Consider the following 20,318-nt stretch of genomic DNA (forward strand, 5'->3'; position numbering starts at 1 on the left):
AGGAAGCACAGAGAACCAAATGCACTATTCTCAATAATGGATAAAGCAAATCAGAAGCATAAATAACCACCCTGGGTGATCCACTGAGCTCAGGTATTGCTGTGAGTCGTGAAGGCCGCTCCCTGCAAGGCCCTTTCCACCTGGCCTAGGGGGTGGGGCCCAGACTCACCAGTTCTACTAAAGCGGTGCCTGGTGAGACCAGAGGGACATTGCCTGATGACAAACCCTAACTATTGGATTATTTTGTCCCATCTTTTAGTGCCTGCCAAAGAGCTGTGTCATGCTTATGATAATGTTTTATTCTTTTGTTAGTTAGTTATGCTGTTTTAAATGTGCATTTTATATTTGACCTCACGTAGCAGTAGTTTTTTTAAAAAATGTTTAAGTTTTGTTTTTTGTTAACTTACTTTGTGGAGTGTGTATTCTGTAGTTTACCTCCTTTGTAATGTTTTATTTTGAAATCTTCTTGGTTAATTTAGTTTGTTTTGTTTTTTTAGTTAATTATGTTGCTTTGACTGTATAGTCTATATTTGTCTTATTGATGTTTTAATGTGTTTTAAACTGCTTTTGAGATTTTTCTTAAAATATAAAGCGATATAGAAATGAAATAAATAATTAGATAATCTAATAATTAAATAAATGGTGCTACTATCGCAAACAAAAGTGCGCCTAAAAAGGTTGATGAGGGTGTTCTCAGGATACTGCCAAAGAGAACACCTGGCTGTGAATTGCAAGAAGTCAAACTAAAGAAAACTAAATTTTCAAGAAATTATAGGACTTATAGATGGTATGTTGATAAAACAAGTTAAAGTCTTTAAATACCTTTGCCCTGTTTTTCAGTCAGCAGGGTCGTGGGGAGCACATCAGAAATATGCAAAGGAAAAAGCATCTCAAAGCGCCAAAATTCTGACAGGCTTTTTACATACAAAAGGTGGCAATCATATAGCATCAGCACTGTTTAAAGCTAATCCCCTAGCACAGTTATTGCATGGGATCAGATTTGGACAGGCCCTTATCTTGGATCTACAGAAGCTGTTCAACCTAAGTTCCTAAGGCAATTTTTTTCTGTTCCATCCTGTGTTCCAAATGCTTCATTGCGCTTAGAGGCTAGTCTCCCCTCAGTTGAATTACAGGTTTGGTGTAGGACATTTAATTATAGGCTTTGCCTAAATTTAAACCCACTGGTCTACTACCCTTAGTATTGCAAGATGGTCATCAGAGTGCTTGGACTAAAATTGTCAACCAAAAGTTTTACTTTTCTGGTTTATCATCACAACAGTTATTAACACTGGGCTTCAGTAAAGTAAATAATTAAATTAGACAGCACCTAATTGAGCGACAGAATAATTTGGCCACAATAAGGCAATTTTGTCCATGGTATGATTATTTTCTACCTAGTCATTTTGACACTTGGCCACCCTATTTGCAAAATTTAACAATTCCAAAATACAGACGTGCTTTCACTTTCGCAAGCTTGAATAAACTGCCTTCAGCTGTACTTGAGGGTCAATTTCAGAAAATTCCACTGGAAAAACAATGATGTCCATGTGGAGATGGCACTATTGAGTCAGTGGCTCATGAGCTTCTGGTTGCACTCTTTATAAAGATTTGAGGAGTGAGGGTATTAACCCCTCTTCTATTGTCCATGCTGGGTTGCTCAACCATTGCTACTGTGTTCTTTCATCCAGCGGATCAAGATGACCAGGTGGCAGCAAAATCTGCAATGTTTTTAGTGGGGGCAATTAGAATAAGATCTATTATTTGATTATTTGATTATTGATCTAAACCTCCAAAATATATTTTGTATAGTTAAGTTTTTACCTCTATCTCCGGTACATTTTCTTTTATTGTATTCCTATGGCTAGTGGCTGATGCAAATAAAGATTTTTCAGATCAACTTCTCAGGTTTTATTAGGATTTATAAAGGGAAATGATCTATCTGACAATGGGCTCAGCACAAACCCCACTACCGATGCATTTCTGTTCTGCCTTCCCACTCCCTTGCAGAAACCTGAACCAGGGTATGCCCTACCTAGGTAAAGGTAAAGGGACCCCTGACCATTAGATCCAGTTGTGGCTGACTCTGGAGTTACGGCGCTCATCTCGCTTTATTGGCTGAGGGAGCCGGGTGGCCAGCATGACTAACCAGAGCAGTGCACGGAAACGATGTTTACCTTCCCACCTGAGCGGTACCTATTTATCTACTTGCACTTTGAAGTGCTTTCGAACTGCTATGTTGGCAGGAGCTGGGACCGGGCAACAGGAGCTCACCCCGTCGCGGGGATTCGAACCACCGACCTTCTGATCGGCAAGTCCTAGGCTCTGTGGTTTAACCCACAGTGCCACCCACATCCATACCCTGCCTAATGGGCCTCTAATTTACTGAGACAGTCTCATGGTTGCCACAAAAGCCATGATTCCTGAGCTGCCCCAGGACCTATAGGGTTTATGATCAAGAGCCATGAGTTACTTCCCTCCCTTGGGACAGTGAATTCTCAAACTTTTTGTGAAAGTGAGCAGAGAGGGAGAGCCTATTTTAAAATGGGGTTTTAGAGTTTTTAGGGGTTTTTGAATGTTTTATGTAGTTTTTATGTAGTTTTATGTAGTTTTATGTAGTTTTTATGTAGTTTTATGTAGTTTTGTGGTAGTTTCGTGTAGTTTTTACGTAGTTTTTCAAATTTCATTGTTCTGCATGGGACAATGACAATAAAGATATCGTAATCATAATCGTAATCGTTATGAATAGATTGCGGACTTCCGTTTTTTGACGCCATGGTGAACAATGGTTCTCACCATAGCAGACCAAGGGCATGCAGCCAATTAAGGATAATTTGAGAATAATTATCATTGCAAACCCCCCCCCCCCAGGTCGGGGAGAGCGCTCTCACTCGCAGATCGCCCAGTAGCTGCCTCCCGCTCCTACTGAATGCCCTGCATGCATTGGAAACTCTCCAACATGGTCACCATGCACAGAGATTCTTCTGTTTTTTAAGATATATCCGAGTTCAGACTTGAGAAGCAGGCATGTTCTGGAAGAAGGAGACAAGTTAACCTGCTGTTGAATGAATCAGCCACTGAGTGCCAAGGTCTCAATCTGGGGAAGATTTTAATCATAATTGGATTGGTATGTGGTAGAGAGAAGCCTTTGTTTTCTCTTTATATATTCACCATGCTTTTTTAATAATATGGCATCTCTTCACCAAAGCAAAAAATTAGTTACTAATGGATTGCAATTATTAATGGATTGCAAGAGGGAATCAATCAGAACTTTATAATGCTTATGGATTAATTCAAAGAATGAAACTGCATAGAACATATTGGGATGTTCTGTGGCAATACCCTCCCACGGAGGATTCTAACTTTGATTTATTATGGTGTTGATGAGATATCAACTTGTTATCAGATGGGAAAGTATTGAAAGAAAATGCTGGAAGTCTGCCCAGATTAATGGCCAGATGCCAGACCACTTTCGGTTTTGAGAAAAGCAAGGTGGTGAAAGGTCACTCGCAGTAAAATTGAGTCCTTGGGGCAAGGGGGAAATGCTGGAAATGATTGATTGCAACAAGAAAGGAAGGTTGAACTTTTTTTTAAAAAAAAAAAAAACATTCCACACAGAAAGTTACCAGATATAAACTCCTCTTGCAAATTAAAGGATATGGAACAGTTAAATACGAATGAAAGTCAACACATCAGTGGCTGATAAAATAAAGGATCAACATAGGAACTGTATTATTTGGGTTAAATTGGATTGAAGCAGCAAAAAGGAATCTACATCTCCTAAAAAATCTCCTAAAATCAGAACATGGGAACTCAACCAAAATGTTTAATTTGAAATCTGACAATTGGCTTTTTAAATTGAATTATGATTTGGTATTGTATTAATGTGGTCTATATTGGATTGTTATTAATGAAAAATTATTAAAAATTATTATATTAAAAAATGCAATGTATTGTTGTGGACTGCTGCAGGCTATGGTGGATGATGGGGATTGGTCGCCCTGAGTGACCCGATTGCTGCAAATAGGCAGGAAGGGAGCTTGGGCAAAGCACCTTCTCTAAAAAAGCCCATAAGGAAAATTCTGGTTCCGAAGGGTCCAGTGGTGTCGGAGAACGCTCCCTAGGAGTCTCCAAAGCTCCGAAGGGAGCCACGGAAGCTCCAATATTGAACGCAGAGACACTGTGCAATCAAGACCTCTCAGCAAAACGCCTCAAGTGCCACCATTAAAGCAGCAACTTCTCTATAAAGTAAAAAGAAATCAGGCCAATTTGGGCAATTTTATATATATTTGGACATATATATAGATATAGATATAGATATAGATATAGATATAGATATAGATATAGATATAGATATAGATATAGATATAGATAGATATAGATATAGATATAGATATAGATATAGATATAGATATAGATGATATAGATGATATAGATGATATAGATATAGATATAGATGATATAGATATAGATATAGATGATATAGATATAGATATAGATATAGATATAGATATAGATATAGATATAGATATAGATATAGATATAGATATAGATATAGATATAGATATATAGGATCCACACCAGGGAGGTAAAGAGTAGCCCCCCCCCCCCCCGTCATGGCATAAAATCTGGAGGGACTAAGAGAAGAATAAATGACATACCCCTTCCACCCCATTGTAAATTGATAATAATGCTACCTCTGAACTTTTGATCAGCTTTAACCCAGTGATTTCTGTGATCTCTTTAAACATACTTTGCCCAAAAAAATTGCACATATTTACACCCCCACCCCATTTGAACATAATTCCGTTTCCTGGCATCCCCTGCAACATAACACCGAATATTCCTTGTTTATTTGATTTAATCTGACTGGTGTTAAATACCATCTCTAAAAAATTTATAATAATTTTATTTTATTCTTATGGACAGCCTTTTCAACGTAGACTGACATTAGTGGAGCTCCATTTTCAAGACTGAAATTAGTGGAGCTCCAACCGGGGCTTTTGTTGAACCAATAAATCTTAAATAATTAACGGCCGGAGTCATCTCGTGGGGCGGGGGGGAGACCCAAGCCTTGCATTCTTGAGCCCCCTTTTCTACTTATATTTTATAAATTTCACTGATTTCCCCTTTTATAACTGTATTTTCTTCTTTATCGCCTCTTTTTATAGAGCAGTCTCTATCCTCCTACATTATCTGTTCACAGACCAGAAATGATACAACACATGGCTCTTGACCATAAAACCACTAGGTCCTGGTCTCCATGGCAACCATGAGACCATCTCAGTAAATTAAAGGCCCAACACATAAGACAGAACATACCCTAGTTCAGGTCTCTCCAAGGGAATGGGAAGGCAGAAATCCATTCATAGGGAAGTTTGCGCTGAGCCCATTGTCTGAGAAGGATAATTCGATGGTGAAATTCGAAGTGATGATGCAGTGCCCTTCTATAAGGCTGGGGGATCCATTAAGGTGGTCTGTTCCCAGAGACTTATGGTATCTGGTGGATTCCTGAATACTCAGGAATTTTCAAGTTGGCATGCTCACCACTTCTGTCAAAGTCTTGCTATAGAATTGGGAATTAAGGTAGGCACTTGACAGGTTGGCTCTCAAGTCCCTTCCTCAACACTGAAGCAAACAGGGCTCCCTCATATTCTCAGGAGTGTCAGGCGATGAAGTAGGACAGTGCCTGGAAGGGACTCAGCAGCTTGCAAGGCAACATCTCTCTCTGAAAGGCCTGTGGTTTTTATCTGCCTTTTAGAAGACAGGAGTGCCTGGCTTCCTGTGGTCCATGGGGTCACAAAGAGTCGGACACGACTAAACAACAAAGTGGTTTTAATGAGTTTTAATTAGCTTTAACTCTTCTTCAAGAGATTCATGAAGTGGCTAGTGAGATTAAGATACATGTGCTTTTTATGTTTTCTGGTTCTGTTTGGCTTTTACAAGCCATGGATATTTGTTCTCAATGAGTCTATGACTGAATCGCAGACAGAGTGTTGCGAGTACGATTCCTAACTTTATTACTTAGTCAAGAACTGGTTTTCTGTGACCCAGTATGTAATTGTACATTATGAATATTCTTGTAGGTGTGACTCCATACTTTATGTTTGATTACAAATGGCCACGACATCCAAGAAGCAGCATCCCCAAGCCTTTTCTCTTTTTCACAATGCTTGGTTTGTTCATACTGATGGCACACCCACATCAGTCTCTTTAAACCTCCACATAAAGGGACGTGTCTCCATAGTGGTGGAAATTAGCCTACGAAAAAGTAGAGCACCAGACAAGACTTTTGCTGCTCTCAGAGAGAGGTGACCAAAGTGAAGGCAATTTAGGCTTACCAGGAATGTAAGTAATGACCGCTCCCCACTTAAAACGGGGGGCGCCTTTTGCGTGCAGCCCTGGATCTGGAGTGGCCCCATCAGCATAGGCTTTGCCTTCCCTCAGGTGGGATACCTGGAGGTCCCCGCCTACCCCAGCGAGTTGTCCAATCCCACCTGGGGGAAGTGTTGCCAGGGAAACCAGGCCAGGTAAGGGGAGGGATTACCTGCCCACACAATAGAGGGTGGATCTTAATTGTTAATCCTCACTTGGTAAAAGTTTTTGTTCATAGAACATATAGTGTAGTGTTGGAAGGGGCCCAACGGGTGGTCTAGTCAACCCCCTGCAATCTCAACAAATGATTCTTGCTTAGTTTTGCAAATGTGCTAGTAGTTGTGTTATCCGTCAGTTCCTGTTCAGGGATCAGCAGAGAGAGAGAGAAATGCTGTCTTGTCTACGTGCGTGTGTAAAAACCAGTTGTATGAAAATCTTAGCCTGTTTCCACATTGTCAACTTAAAACACAACTAGGATGTTCGCTACTTGTGGAGATGAAATTTTTCAGATACTATAACACTGAGAAGCAGAAATTTAATTCCTTCCTGTAACACAGCTATTATTGGAATCAAAACAGTTGTGGTTTAAAGCCCGCATACCCTTATCAATTTTGTCTCTTTTCCCATACTTTTCTGTTGAAAGATGTAGTGAAGAGAGAGTAAAATAAAAAATATGCAATTCAACTATGTAAGGGTCTGTTTTCAGATGACTTAGTAATTTGTAAACAAAAATGCAATGGTTGTGTATTGTGGCATGGTCCCCAATAACCCAACCGGAAAGAAGTTCTAGAGACAGTGAAAACAGAGTTTGGCCATCGGCATCTGTTCTTCTCTGGCAGCAATGCTGCTATTCCACTTCACATCCCCAGAAAGAGGCACTTTGCAGTGAATTCCAAAATGCTGCCACCCATCAGCTCACTATTTCCCCCACCCTCCCTCTTGTTCGGTGTTGTGTTCACTCCATATAATTCGAGTCAAGTGGATAGCCTCAGTACAAGAAACAACTGTGTAGCAGAGATCACTTTTACTTTGGGGGCACAAAGACACACACTGTCTCTGCTACAAGAAGTCTTCACTCTCTGAGCCCAGAGAGCGTTTCGACGTATAAAATTTTTGCTGAGGAAAAGTACACACAGAAAGTGCAAAGTCCACTTGCTCAAAAAAGTCCTGCAACTGCCAGAGTTCCCTCTGTGTAGACGTCTTGCAATGTGTCTAACTTCCTTCAGATAAGCTCTTCACATATCCAACACATTTTCCCCAGATCATTCCAACAGTATCCATGTCTCCAATGCCCCACAACAGTGAATGCTGAAACTTGAGTTCTTTATCTATCCTGGGATATGTGTTAGTTTGCCCAGCAACACAAAGAAGACAGTCACAAGATGCATGCAGCTGCACTTTTAGGAGGCGGGGAACCATTTCTGCTGACTCAAAGAGAAGTGACCCTTTCTCACTTTCCTTAATACTTCAGCAGTGGACTGAAACCAGCTTGCTTTACAAGAAATAAATGGAGTCATACACTTGTCATTTTGTATCTACTTGTATCTACTTGGCAAGTTACAGTGGGGAAAACTGGGAAAATATTAAATGGCAGGAGATTTCATGTAATCATGAATGCTTCTGGAATGGCACTTCAAACTGATATACTGCATTTTCTGTTTTCCGGGTAAACAGTGGGGGAAAATACCATCAAAACCAAAGAAGGTTTAACTGGATTTGTTTCCTTCCTCGGCATACACGTGGGGCTTCATATCAGGAAACCATGAGCTGCTTTACTCAAATGCTGGGAAACTGGATTAGTTTTCCTTCCTTGGAAGAATACCTGAGCTCAGTGGCTCACTCTTGGTGGTTGTGTATGCTTCTGATTTTGCCTTGTTCAATCGTTATAATGACGTATTTGTTTGTCTGTGCAATCTCATTTTTGCTCTATGTCTACAAGAAGAGGAATAACCAGCAAGAAACTGATTTTGATACCAAATGTTGGAAAAAGCCAAAGCAAATTACGTATCAAGTTTTAGATATATTTGGAAAGATATGGCATGGTGAGTAAATGTTTCTTTCATACCAATAATTCAGCTACTATACTTTCATAGAACTGAGCATCAGAATTTCAGACTTGAGGCCCTGGAACAATAGTTACCACTTCTGGTTTTTACCATGTGGTGGGTACACAGCGAATTTAATGAGTATATCATCGTGTAGTGAGACTTTGAGGGTGCAATTTTCTTCAGCATGGTAAATCACTAGGTAATCCTGAAGCATAAACTCTGGACACAAACCATGGAATTTGTCAGCAAAGGATGTGGTGATGTGGTGATGGCTGCTAATTTGGATGGACACTGTGAGAAACAGGATGATAGAATACAAAGAGCTTTGGCTTGATCAAGAGGATCCATCTTATGTTCTCATTGCATCCCAGAGTGTAATGTTGCTTTAGATGTTGGAGCATAAATCAGAAACACATTACTAAAACCAAGCTTGGGTCATAAGGATGAAACCCTGTGGCTACTTAGGACATGGTCAAGGGTGCATCTGTCTGGGAAACTGTTTTCTCACATTGTATAAAGTGATTCAGAGAATGGCCTGAAGATGCCTGAAATTAGAGCTCTTAAGGATGGGGAAAGAATGTGCAACACTCTGTACAGAAGGGTAATACTGTTCTTCAAATAAAAAAGGCTCAGGAAAATATAGTGTTATAACCCATATGAAAGTCAGGGGCATCTTATCCATTGGCGCTAGGGGTGCACGGCACCCGAGCGCCGGGCTCACAGGGGTGCCAGGCTGAGAGTCCAGGGCCGAGCGTTGGAGTCCAGGGAAGAGCCGCCGACAGCCGAGCGGAGCAGAGCCCGTCGGAGTTCGTCTTCTGCAGGCGGCTCTTCCCCGGACTCCAACGCTCGATCCCAAACTCGCACCAACTTGCCCGCAGCAGAAGAGCCTGTCGGCTCTTGCCCCAGCTGCATGGCAGCTAACTGTTTCAGTGCCATGCCCGGAGCACCATGTAACGTTGTGGGCACTGCACGATGCATCCTGTTGCATGTGCCGAGCTGTGGGTTCCTTTGCTGGCTTTTCCGCTGTCATCACACGCTCCCAGCACCGCCCAATGAGACGTGCCAGCGCAGAACGATGGGGAATGCAAGTGGCAGCAGAGGAAACATCTCTGCTGCCACTTACCACATACCAACAGCGCCAACGGCAGCAAGAAGTCCTGATGAATAGGAGCGCATGGATTCCAGCCAAAACAGTTAGCTGGCATGTAGCGAGGTGTGTGGAGGCAGCGGGTGGACAGCACGGAAACTGTGTCGCCCAACATTTTGTTCCCCCCTAGCATGGAACCCGCACCCACGTTCGTACGCCCCTGTACGTTGGGTGCTGGAACCCCCGTTAGTTGGCGCTGTGAGTCACTGCGTCTGCCACCATTCTAAAGGTAAACAACTATCTCCTTAAAAAAGCCAACAACTTTGGGGTCCCCCTTTAAAAAAAGGTCGACAGCTCTGGGGAGCCTAGAAGCGTCAGGCATATGCTTAAGACGCCCCTGATGAAAGTTTCAAGGAGATTGAAACAGCAAATCATAGTTTCAGCTCACTCAAAGAGTAGGCAATTTTTTTTCCACCTGCGCCCAAAATTAAGCAAGGAACGAAGATTCCAGCAGAGGAGAAATATCATTTATTATGTGAGCACAACAGAGAAAGTCCTGGTCCGTGTGGATGACAACCTAGTATCCAGAATGCTGCAACACATAGGAGAGCTTTTTAACTGATCTTAAATTTCAGTTTTCTGAGCCACAGTGTTTTCTTCCAATAAAAGATTGCAATATTCCTTTTATTTTTCAACAAAATCACATTTATTTATTGCATTTTATATTATTTCCAGGTTATGAAGTTTTTGGCATGGAACATCTCCCTAAAGGAGCAGTGCTTATTATCTTTTATCACCCAGTTTGTACTATTGACTATTTCTTCCTTATCGCTAGACTTTTCAAGGAGACAGGAAGAGAGTGCTTTACAATAATTGATCATTCCATATATCGGTTTCCAGGTAAGTTATTAAATTTAACTCATGCTTTTTTACATAAAATATGTGAAATATGATATAAAATAAAGCTATAAGATATAAAACAATGCTATAAAATATAAAACAGTGTATCAGGCAAGCAGGTGAAAAACAACACATGAAATAAGTTGGAAACTTGCTTTTAGCCATTTACAACATCAACCTCTTCTCCCAATAATGTTTCAGGCATCGTATTTGAATCAGGCTATGTTTCCAATACAGCATGTCAACCTGGGTCTTTTGGCCCTTGATCACAGATTGCAGGAAAACCTGACCTGACCTCAAAACAGCTATGAGAGTCCTTCTTCTTCTTCTTCTTTTACTCTAGTAATTGCAAGACAATTCCTGTGCTTCCATGCAGAAATTTCATGCTTTCTTGAACAACTTGTCTACATTCTTCCTCAGGGATCTAAGAACTGAAGGAATCTGGATAATGTGACATCTGCTTTCTATGCTGTAACTGCAGGCTCTCATATAATAATTGCTTCTGAGTTTAATACTAGAATAGGACAAGATTTAGGAAAATGCATCTCTAAGTTGTTGATTTCCTCAAGTACAAAGAGTTTTGCAAAATTCAGTCATTAGTAAAGATGTCTATTGCCTACTGGAAAGAACAACGCAAAGAATGGGATTCTGCTTGGGAGCATCTGCACTAGCAAACCACCTGTGCAAAATCCTCTGTGGCAGCTGGGATGGGGTGGGAGCTAATGGCCAATCAAGCAGTCCCACACACAGCTTTTATGCCCCCATGTGACACTGCAATCAAACACATGTGGCACCCTTGTTGTAGTGTTCATGGCCCTCCACTGCCACTCCCCCCACATCATCTTCCTCTGATGACAGAAATGTCGTGGATGGAAGGAAGGAAGGAAGGAAGGAAGCAAGGAAGGAAGGAGGTATTCCACTGGTTAATTAATGCAGCATATATTCTCCACCCATATGTCTGTAGATGAATCTGCTGTTTTGCACCAGCATAGCCTCCTCTGTGCCATGTGTGTATCTCTCTGTGTGTGAGTATATACTATAGCCAAAAGCTCTGCAGCCTAAAGGGATTGAAGTTTTGGGTGGTGCGGCAAGCACTATGAACTGTATTATCATAATGCAAACTTGAATGTACTACAGACTTGACTTGAGAAACACATGTCTAAAAAGGTGGCCACCTCAGCACTCAACCCCACTCAATGTGCTTCCCCAATAAAGCCTGCAGTTAGAACATCTGAGCAAAAGAGGAATTAGCAGAAATCCTAATTGAAATGGATTGGCAGAGAGCTATGCTTGTGATCCATAATAGTGCAATATCTTTGGAACAATGACACTTGTATTGTATCCACACTCTTCTTCTATTTGGGTCTTATTTTGTCAGGGTAGAAGACGGTTTTAGATGCGGCCGCGTTGAAAGATTTCAATAAAGCTGAATGTGTGGAAATTTTGAAGAAAGGCCATTCACTGGGCATTTCCCCTGGCGGAGGTAGAGAAGGAAACTTCAGTACTGACTACAACATAATGTGGGGTAACCGCACAGTTTCGCTCAGATAGCTTTGGAGGCAAAAGTGGTGAGTGATCTTTGTGCAATTTGCATTGCCTTCAGGATTATCCTAGATAAGACGTAATCTGTTGATATCCTTGATCTAGCATCCTAAGTAGTTGAGGATGGCAAATCCCCTGTTTGGGGGTCAAATGATATCTGTATTTCCCACCACTGTTTTTTTTTTTGTTTGTTTGTTTTAAAGCTATTAAAATCAATTACATTTAAAAAGAAAAATAGCTTTTTTCCTCTTCAATTCTTTAAAATCTGGGGGACAGCATGTGCAATTTGAAGTCAATTACATCAAGCTTGTCATTGCAATACCAGATGCGGAGCATTATTCCTAGTCCTTAACCAAAATAAAAGTGGAGCAGGTGGGGTGAAATAATTCTCCAGTTTTCAGCTACCTTTTGCATGCTCTGGTTATCTCCCGCTTGGACTACTGCAATGCACTCTACGTGGGGCTACCTTTGAAGGTGACTCGGAAACTACAACTAATTCAGAACACGGCAGCTAGACTGGTGACTGGGGGCGGCCGCCGAGACCACATAACACCGGTCTTGAAAAACCTACATTGGCTCCCAGTACGTTTCCGAGCACAATTCAAAGTGTTGGTGCTGACCTTTAAAGCCCTAAACGGCCTCGGTCCAGTATACCTGAAGGAGCGTCTCCACCCCATCATTCTGCCCAGACGCTGAGGTCCAGCGCCGAGGGCCTTCTGGCGGTTCCCTCATTGCAAGAAGCAAAGCTACAGGGAACCAGGCAGAGGGCCTTCTCGGTAGTGGCGCCCGCCCTGTGGAACGCCCTTCCAGCAGATGTCAAAGCGATAAACAACTACCTGACATTCAGAAGACATCTTAAGGCAGCCCTGTTTAGGGAAGTTTTTAACGTGTGATATTTTACTGTATTTTTGGTTTTTATGGAAGCCGCCCAGATGGGCGGGGTATAAATAAATTATTATTATTATTATTATTTGATTTTGATTTTTGATTTTATTATTTTAGCCCATCACCCCTATATTTACACAAAACATTTGTGAAGCATACAGGAACATTGGAAAGTCAAGTGAGTATCAAGAAATCTGCTTTCAGGCAATAAATATTTTATAATAATATACATTTTTTCAGAAACAGAGTATCTTTTTACTACTTTCTAGTAGAGTTTATTCAGTGTACACTGATCTGCAAAAGTTGTGCTGCCTGTCTCAGGACTGAGTGAACATGTCCTTGATTAGTTTTTTCTTAGATTTAAAAGATAGCTATAATCTATAAAAGTGGTAGGAACCCCAACATGGAGGGGAACTGAGCAGGAAAAAAAAACATATTCTGCAGTCTATTTTACAACTTATGACCTTGATTTTTAAAGAGCAGAGAAGAGCTGACAGAATATGCTGCTTTTTCTTTTCCAAAGGACTCATACTATTTAACGCTTCCTCTCTGGGATGGATTGACTGGAATTGCTAAAAACTCAGAATGCCAACTAATTTCAAATTTGATATGGGATCGCTTTCTTACAGACTCTTTTCCCTTTCATACATAGGGCTGACAAGATGGTTATATGAGAAAACATGACTTTTCTACCTTCCCGTATATGGAGGATTTCCAGTGAAACTGAGGACATATATTGGAGAACCCATCCCATATGATCCAAATATAACAGCTGCAGAGCTGGCTGAAAAAGTAAGTTAACTCTACACCTGGAAGTAAAAAAGCAGGATCCCCCCCCCCCCGTTGGTTTCTCTTTTTCAGTTCTATAAAATGGTTTCTGCCTACTGACTTGCTCATTCTATATGACCAGAGATCGGGTTCATTATATAGACTTTTGTGCATTATGTTCATCACTCAGCTTTCCCTCTCTGGAACTTGTTGAGACCATGAAAAACCTATGCATTTTATGTAGTGCTGCACAAAGATCTGCTCATGCAATAGGACTTCTTCTGCTCACCATATGCCCCAGAATCTGCCCCAGAGGGTTCCCTCCTAATCCTCAATAAAACTATTACTGAAGAACTTCTGATGTTTGTTTGATTTATTGCAACTCTGCACGTGAATGTGACTCCATTCTACTCTACTATTTTACCCATGCCCTGCTGTGCTGTTTTCAGGCAAGGAACCAGGAGGTGACTGTTTTTTCTCACTAGTCCTGTCAGCCATTGCCATTCTAAGAGAACGAGGGAGGTGTTCATAGTGAGTTCAGGCACCTCTTTTTCTGGAAAAATAGCACTGAGCATAGTGAAATATAACTCAATAGCAATTCTGCCATTTTCCTCACATAACTGGAGGTAACAACCATGCAGGAAAACTAATACGTACCAAGCAGCCCAAGGCCCTTATGTTTGGTTGTATCTCTGCCATTCTCATACAGTGCTCTTGGTAAAAAAAAAAAATCTGTAACTGGAAAAAAATGGGATCCTTTATTCTAATGGTTCTGATCCCTTTAGCATTTCCTCACAGATATGAATAACTGTGAATATCCATTTTGCAATATATTGATATAATACAATATTCCTTTGTTCTTCTTTCAACAGACAAAGACTGCAATTGAAAATCTTCGGGATAAACACCAAAAAAGGCCAGGAAATATATTAAGAGCTATTTCAGAACGATTTGATAAGCATTCCAAAGCTGACTAGTCCATATAAAGCAGTTGTAATGTTTATGATCATGCATCTGTAATAGAAAACTTTAATTATTATGTAATTAAAGCCAAGTTAAGATACACAGAATTGTGCTGGATTGTATATTAATTATTGTGAAGGGTCATTAGCTCATTAGCTCAGCCCTTGGTGTACATGCTGAAGGGCCTAAGTGCCTTCTTGTCTTATCCTGCAAAACTCCCAGAATCCCCCTTTTGGATACTTACACTGGTAGAACCAGAATCAAAGAGTGTAACGGGAAGGCGATTGTTTAATTGAACCTTGAAATAATGCTATATCTGAAAGAGTAATGTCTACAAATCTTCTGTATCAAAACAGTGACACTTCTTTTATCTGTATAAAAGGCTGCTCCAAGATCTGAGCCCTGTAAAGCCTCTCCTCCATCCGGAGGGGAGGGATTGTGAGCGGGAGACACATTCTGCCCCCTGCACTCTCATCATCGCTGGCACACCACGCCTCCCAGTTGGACACCCAATCAGGGGCCACCACAGGGGCATGGTTTAGCCACTCAAATGCGGCCGCGCCAGCTCTTCCCACCATTGCGCTTCAGATTTTCCACGAGTCAAGTGTTTCTGCTCGTCGTCGTCTTGTTTGAGCCAAGCACATGGAAGAATTACGAAGTCGGAAGTTCCTGTTCCGATTCTGGAGTTGTGAGGTTTGGAGGAAGGGGTCCAGTGATTTTACCTGCATTTTTACTCTTATTTCGCCTGAGTAATTTTTGTGGGGCCTCTGGAGGGTTTCTGGCTGTTGTTTTGCTTTAGTTAGAGTGAGGTCTCGGATGGCTGCGGGTCGCTCCAGCACTGCCGACAGCACTGTTCTCCCAGCCTCCTCACCAATCCGGCGAACCTCTTGGGCTCGGGTGGCGGTTAGGCATTGGAATGTGATGTTGGTGTATGGAAGGGCAAGGTGTGGCCATCGCCTATCCCTTCGCTTATGAGTATTCCGTTAAAGGAATCCGGCGGTCATGGATCCTGTCCGATGCCCTGTGTGGAGGGGGGCCATGGCACGACCCTCGGTGACATCAGGGGAGAGCTTATAGTTGTATTTGCATCAACAGGCTCCCCCTACTGGTGGTTAACCCCTCATCAGACTCACCTCTCTCCGAGTGGGTGGAGTCAAATTTGCTGTGGTCCAGTGCCTAAGCCAATACCTTCTCACATGCTGTAATCAATAAAGTTGTGGCCTTTTCTTAACCTAATATACTGTGTCCACGTGTCTTCATTACCCAAGCGGGGATCGCGTCCTCAAATCACGACACAAATCTTTCTGCAGAAGCTCTTGTGTATGCTCATTGAGTCTCCGGACTTGGACAGCATAATGATGATACAAAAACACTCACTTGCTGAACAAGAACACTGAATACATGGAGTAGGCTTTGCTATCAAAAACGATCTTGTGAAGCTCTTGTCAAAAGTCCCTACCGGCATTAATGAACGACTTTCCACTCTTTGAATAAAACTCACCAAAAACCAAAAGGCTACTATTCTAAGTGCTTATGCACCAACACGAGATGTTGATGAAGACATTAAAAATATATTTTACTATCTGCTGGATATCATCCTATCAGAGACCCCTAAGGAGGATAATATTATCCTCCTGGGTGATTTTAATGCAAGAGTTGGGCAAGATTTCAATCTGTGGCCTGGGACTATTGGGAAAGAAGGAGTTGGCAACAGCAACCAGAACAGAATCTTTCTTTTGACTCTATGTGTAGTGCACAACCTTGTTATTACCAACACACACTTTCAACAAATATATATATATATATATATACAGTCGTACCTTGGATTCCGAATGCCCTGGAACTCGGACATTTTGGCTCCAACAATGACGCAAACCCAAAAGTGATTGTTAAGGTTTGTGAACGTTCTTTTGGAACCCAAACGTTTGACGGGGCTTCCATGGCTTCTGATTGGCAGCAGTAGCTTCTTGCAGCCAATCAGAAGCCACGATTTGGTTTTCAAACATTTTGGGAAGTTGAACGGACGTCTGGAACAGATTCCGTTCAGCTTCCAAGGTCCGACTGTAAATTTAAATCATGGAGGCACCCTCAGTCGAACCACTGGCACCTCTTAGACAATGCAATTGTCCAAGCTGAAGATTGCCATGATGTGTTGCTTACCAGAGCTATGATGAGTGCCGACGACTGCTGGACAGATCACTGATTAATACAGTCCGCAATGGCTATCAAGATTATACCTCAACGCAGGCTTCCAGGAAGGAAACCAAGGCGCAAAATAAACACTGAAGCCCTTCAAGATCCCATTAAGTGGGATTGCTTCCAAACTACTCTTTTTTTAAAAAAAATTATGTAATCATTTTTTTCAATACAAACAACAACCAAAACAAACATATGCAACAAAAACCACAACAGCACTAATAACACAATTTAACAATTCAGATTTGAGTACTGATATACCTATAACTACACCTTTTTAACAATATTTCCCCACCTCTCCTCCTCCTACTTCTCACCACTGTCCGCCTTATCGCTTAAGTATTCTTTCCAGATTTCTTCATATTTATCCATTCTTAATTTGCGTTGATATGCAATTCGTTCGTAGGTAACTAGTCTGTCCATATTGTCAATCCTTTTGCTCAATTGGATCTTTTTGCGGCTCTTCCAATTCATTAAGACAAGTTTTTTTGCTTCTAATATGGCATGATACATCCATTATTTTTTTTGACCCCTTGTAATCTCCCACATTTCCAGTATATAATTTATAATTAAATTCAAATCCCCTAAATAACAATTTCTTTTTATTACTCTTGCTATATATATCCTCACCTCACACCAAAATGATGTTCTCATCGGGCAGTTAATCATCATATGTACTAAGTTCACATTTTTACTTCCACATCTCCAGCAGTTGTCTGCATTTGTTATTTTCTTCTGGTAAAGTTTTGCTGGAGTCCAATGGACTCTGAATATTATTTTCTGCTGAATAATTCTTAGTCTTAGAAGCTATTTCTGTTGATTTTATACCTGACTCCCATATATCATTTGTTAGCTGTACTCCTAACTCTTCACTCCGTTTTTGTCTATCATATTCTAAATCATATTTCTTTCTGTTGAGTAGGGTTTTATATAGTGCAAGTGTAGAGTTCTTTGCTTTTGTTGCAGAAATTAAATCTTGTAGCAGCAAGGGTGTTTCTGATGCTGATATAGCGTCAGGGCCAAACCGCCTTTCCAACGTATGTTTCAATTTGATGTATTGCCATTGTGTTTCACTGGTTAATCCATACTTTACTTGCAAAGTCTTATGTTCCACAAATGTGTAATTTTCATCAATTAATTGATTCAATGTCAAAATACCTTTCTTCATCAAATTTTGCCAAATTATTACCATATTTTTTGCTCCATAAAGCACACCTGACCTTAAGGCGCACTTAGTTTTTAGAGGAGGAAAACACGAAAAAAAATATTCTGAATCAAATGTTGTACTAAACTATTTAAAGCAGCAAAGCGGGTGGCTCCTGTCCACTTTGCTGCTTTAAAGCGCGCCTCAGAGGAGGGAAGGAAGGAGAATCATGGCTTATCTAAGTCCAGTTAATAATGCTGAGCCTGACTTTATATGCATCTCAAAGCCCGTGACATATACATTATAATCACATGCCGAGATAGGCCTCCTGCAGAGGAGCAGGGGAGGAGAAGGGAGGGAGCTATCATAGCTCAATGGGGAGAGCATGGAGAAGATCCCATCCCAAGTTCAGTCCTTGAAAGATTCTCCGGGTAGGGCTGAGGGTGTGTCTCCTGAAACCCTGGTGAGCCTCTGCCCATCGGTGAAGACAAAACTGAGCTAAATGGGCTCAGGGGTCCTGACGTGGTACAGGGTAGGTCCCTCTGTTCCTGTTTAAATTAGCCCTTTCCTCAGAACCATGAGCACTACAATCTTAGTTTGTTTTTAAAGGGAACAGCTGTAACCTCAGTGGCTTTGCATGCAGAACACCACACGTTCAATCACCGGCTTCTCCAGGCCTGAAACTCTGGCAAACTGCTGCCAGTCAGTGTTGACATTACTAAGCTAGATGGAGTAGTGGGTCTGTCTCCTTATAAGGCAGCTTCCTAGGTTCCCATTTATGCTTCAGATCTGGATGTGAGGCTTGCTGTCACATTTAGTGTGGCGAGGGTGGTTCTTTGCACATCTGGAAGATGACTGTGTCACCTCCCATCACCCTCTTGAAGGTGCTTTTACAGCTCAGGGGAAAGGGCAGGCAGCCACAGCATCTGTAGACTGTAGCATCCTGAATTAAGGGAGGGAGGGATTCCCGTTGCAGCCAAAGGATTGTTTGAAGCCACCACAAAAGAGCTGATCTTAAGCTTGAAACCAGGACTTGCTCTTTAACCATGCTGCTCCTCCAGTTGCCAATGCCATCCATGTAACCTGTGTGAATATTAAGCGTGAGTTGTGCCCAGGAACCTGGATGGATTTCTTTCACGTGTGTGCATGTTTTCATCTTTAAAGAAGCAGCCCATGCAAGTTTCTTTTTTTTAAATAAATTTTTATTAAATTTTCCACCATAATAACACAAACCACAAAGCAAAATGATACACAAAAACAGAAAAGGACAAAAAGGGGGGGGGGAGGAGAGAAAGTGGAGAAAGGGGAGGACAATAAACAAACAGACAATAATAACAAACTTAATTCTTCACAAATCCAACTTTTTAAACATCTTAAATCCCTCCCTTCTGAGTTTCCTTGTAATTTAAAAGCAACAGCTTTCCAATATCATTATTAAACTAAAACAATTACCAATTATAGTCATCTTATTCACTTTTCTTGACATTCTGAATCCCATTTATTTAATTATAACTTAATTTGTCCTAGGCCTATTTGTTTCTTTCAAGTAATTTCTAATTTTTTATATTACAATATTTGTTCAAATAGTCCTTGAATTTCCTCCAGTCCTCTTTAAACTCCTCTTCTTTCTGGTCGCGGATTCTTCCAGTCAGGTCAGCTAGCTCCGAAAAATCCATCATCTTCATCTGCCAATCTTCCACTGTTGGTAATTCTTGTGTTTTCCAATTTTTAGCAAGTAATATTTAAGCGGCCGTTGTGGCATACAAAAATAATTTAACATCTTTCTTGGACAATTCTAAACCTGTTATTCCAAGGAGAAAGGCCTCTGGTTTCTTAATAAATGTATATTTCAACATTTTTTTCAGTTCGTTATAAATCTTCTCCCAGAAGTCTTTCACGTTGGGACAAGTCCACCACATATGGAAAAAAGTACCTTCTTTTTCTTTACATTTCCAACAAGGGTTATCACTTTTGTGATAAATCTTTGCTAGTTTTACAGGGGTCAAGTACCATCTATACATCATCTTCATAATATTTTCCTTTAATATCGTACATGCAGTGAACTTAACCCCTTTCCTCCATAGCCTCTTCCAGTCCTCCATCATTATATTACCGGTATGTCCCACATCCCTTGCCCAATCAATCATGACCGATTTAACTTCTTCATCCTTTGTATGCCACTCCAACAACACACTGTACATTTTAGACATATTCTTATCATTAGTATCTAACAACTCCGTTTCATATTTGGTTTTTTCTGTTGCAAAACCATTTATCTTATCCATCTTATATAATTCATTAATTTGATAATATTGCAACCAATTCACTTTATCTTTAATTTGTTCAAATGGATTTAATTTAAAATTAAATTAAATAAATTAAATTAAAGCCCATGAAAGTTTCTGGCTCTTAT

The 20,318-nt window shown here is 40.9% G+C and overlaps 1 protein-coding gene and 1 pseudogene across 2 annotated transcripts in view; one reads left to right on the top strand and one right to left on the bottom strand.

Annotated features, from left to right (window-relative positions):
- Positions 1-20,318, bottom strand: part of LOC309348968 (DGAT1/2-independent enzyme synthesizing storage lipids-like) — a 152,267-nt gene that overhangs the window by 26,805 nt on the left and 105,144 nt on the right. The gene's annotated exons all lie outside the window — the stretch shown is intronic.
- On the top strand, positions 6,163-14,672 carry LOC309348884 (DGAT1/2-independent enzyme synthesizing storage lipids-like; annotated as a pseudogene). The gene is made up of 7 exons (XR_014161728.1): positions 6,163-6,345; positions 8,039-8,414; positions 10,243-10,407; positions 11,786-11,975; positions 12,952-13,012; positions 13,487-13,626; positions 14,475-14,672. The product of XR_014161728.1 is annotated as a DGAT1/2-independent enzyme synthesizing storage lipids-like (transcript).

The sequence above is a fragment of the Podarcis erhardii genome, assembly GCF_964252035.2.
Source record: "Podarcis erhardii genome assembly, chromosome: 8".
Classification (NCBI taxonomy): Eukaryota; Metazoa; Chordata; class Lepidosauria; order Squamata; family Lacertidae; genus Podarcis; species Podarcis erhardii.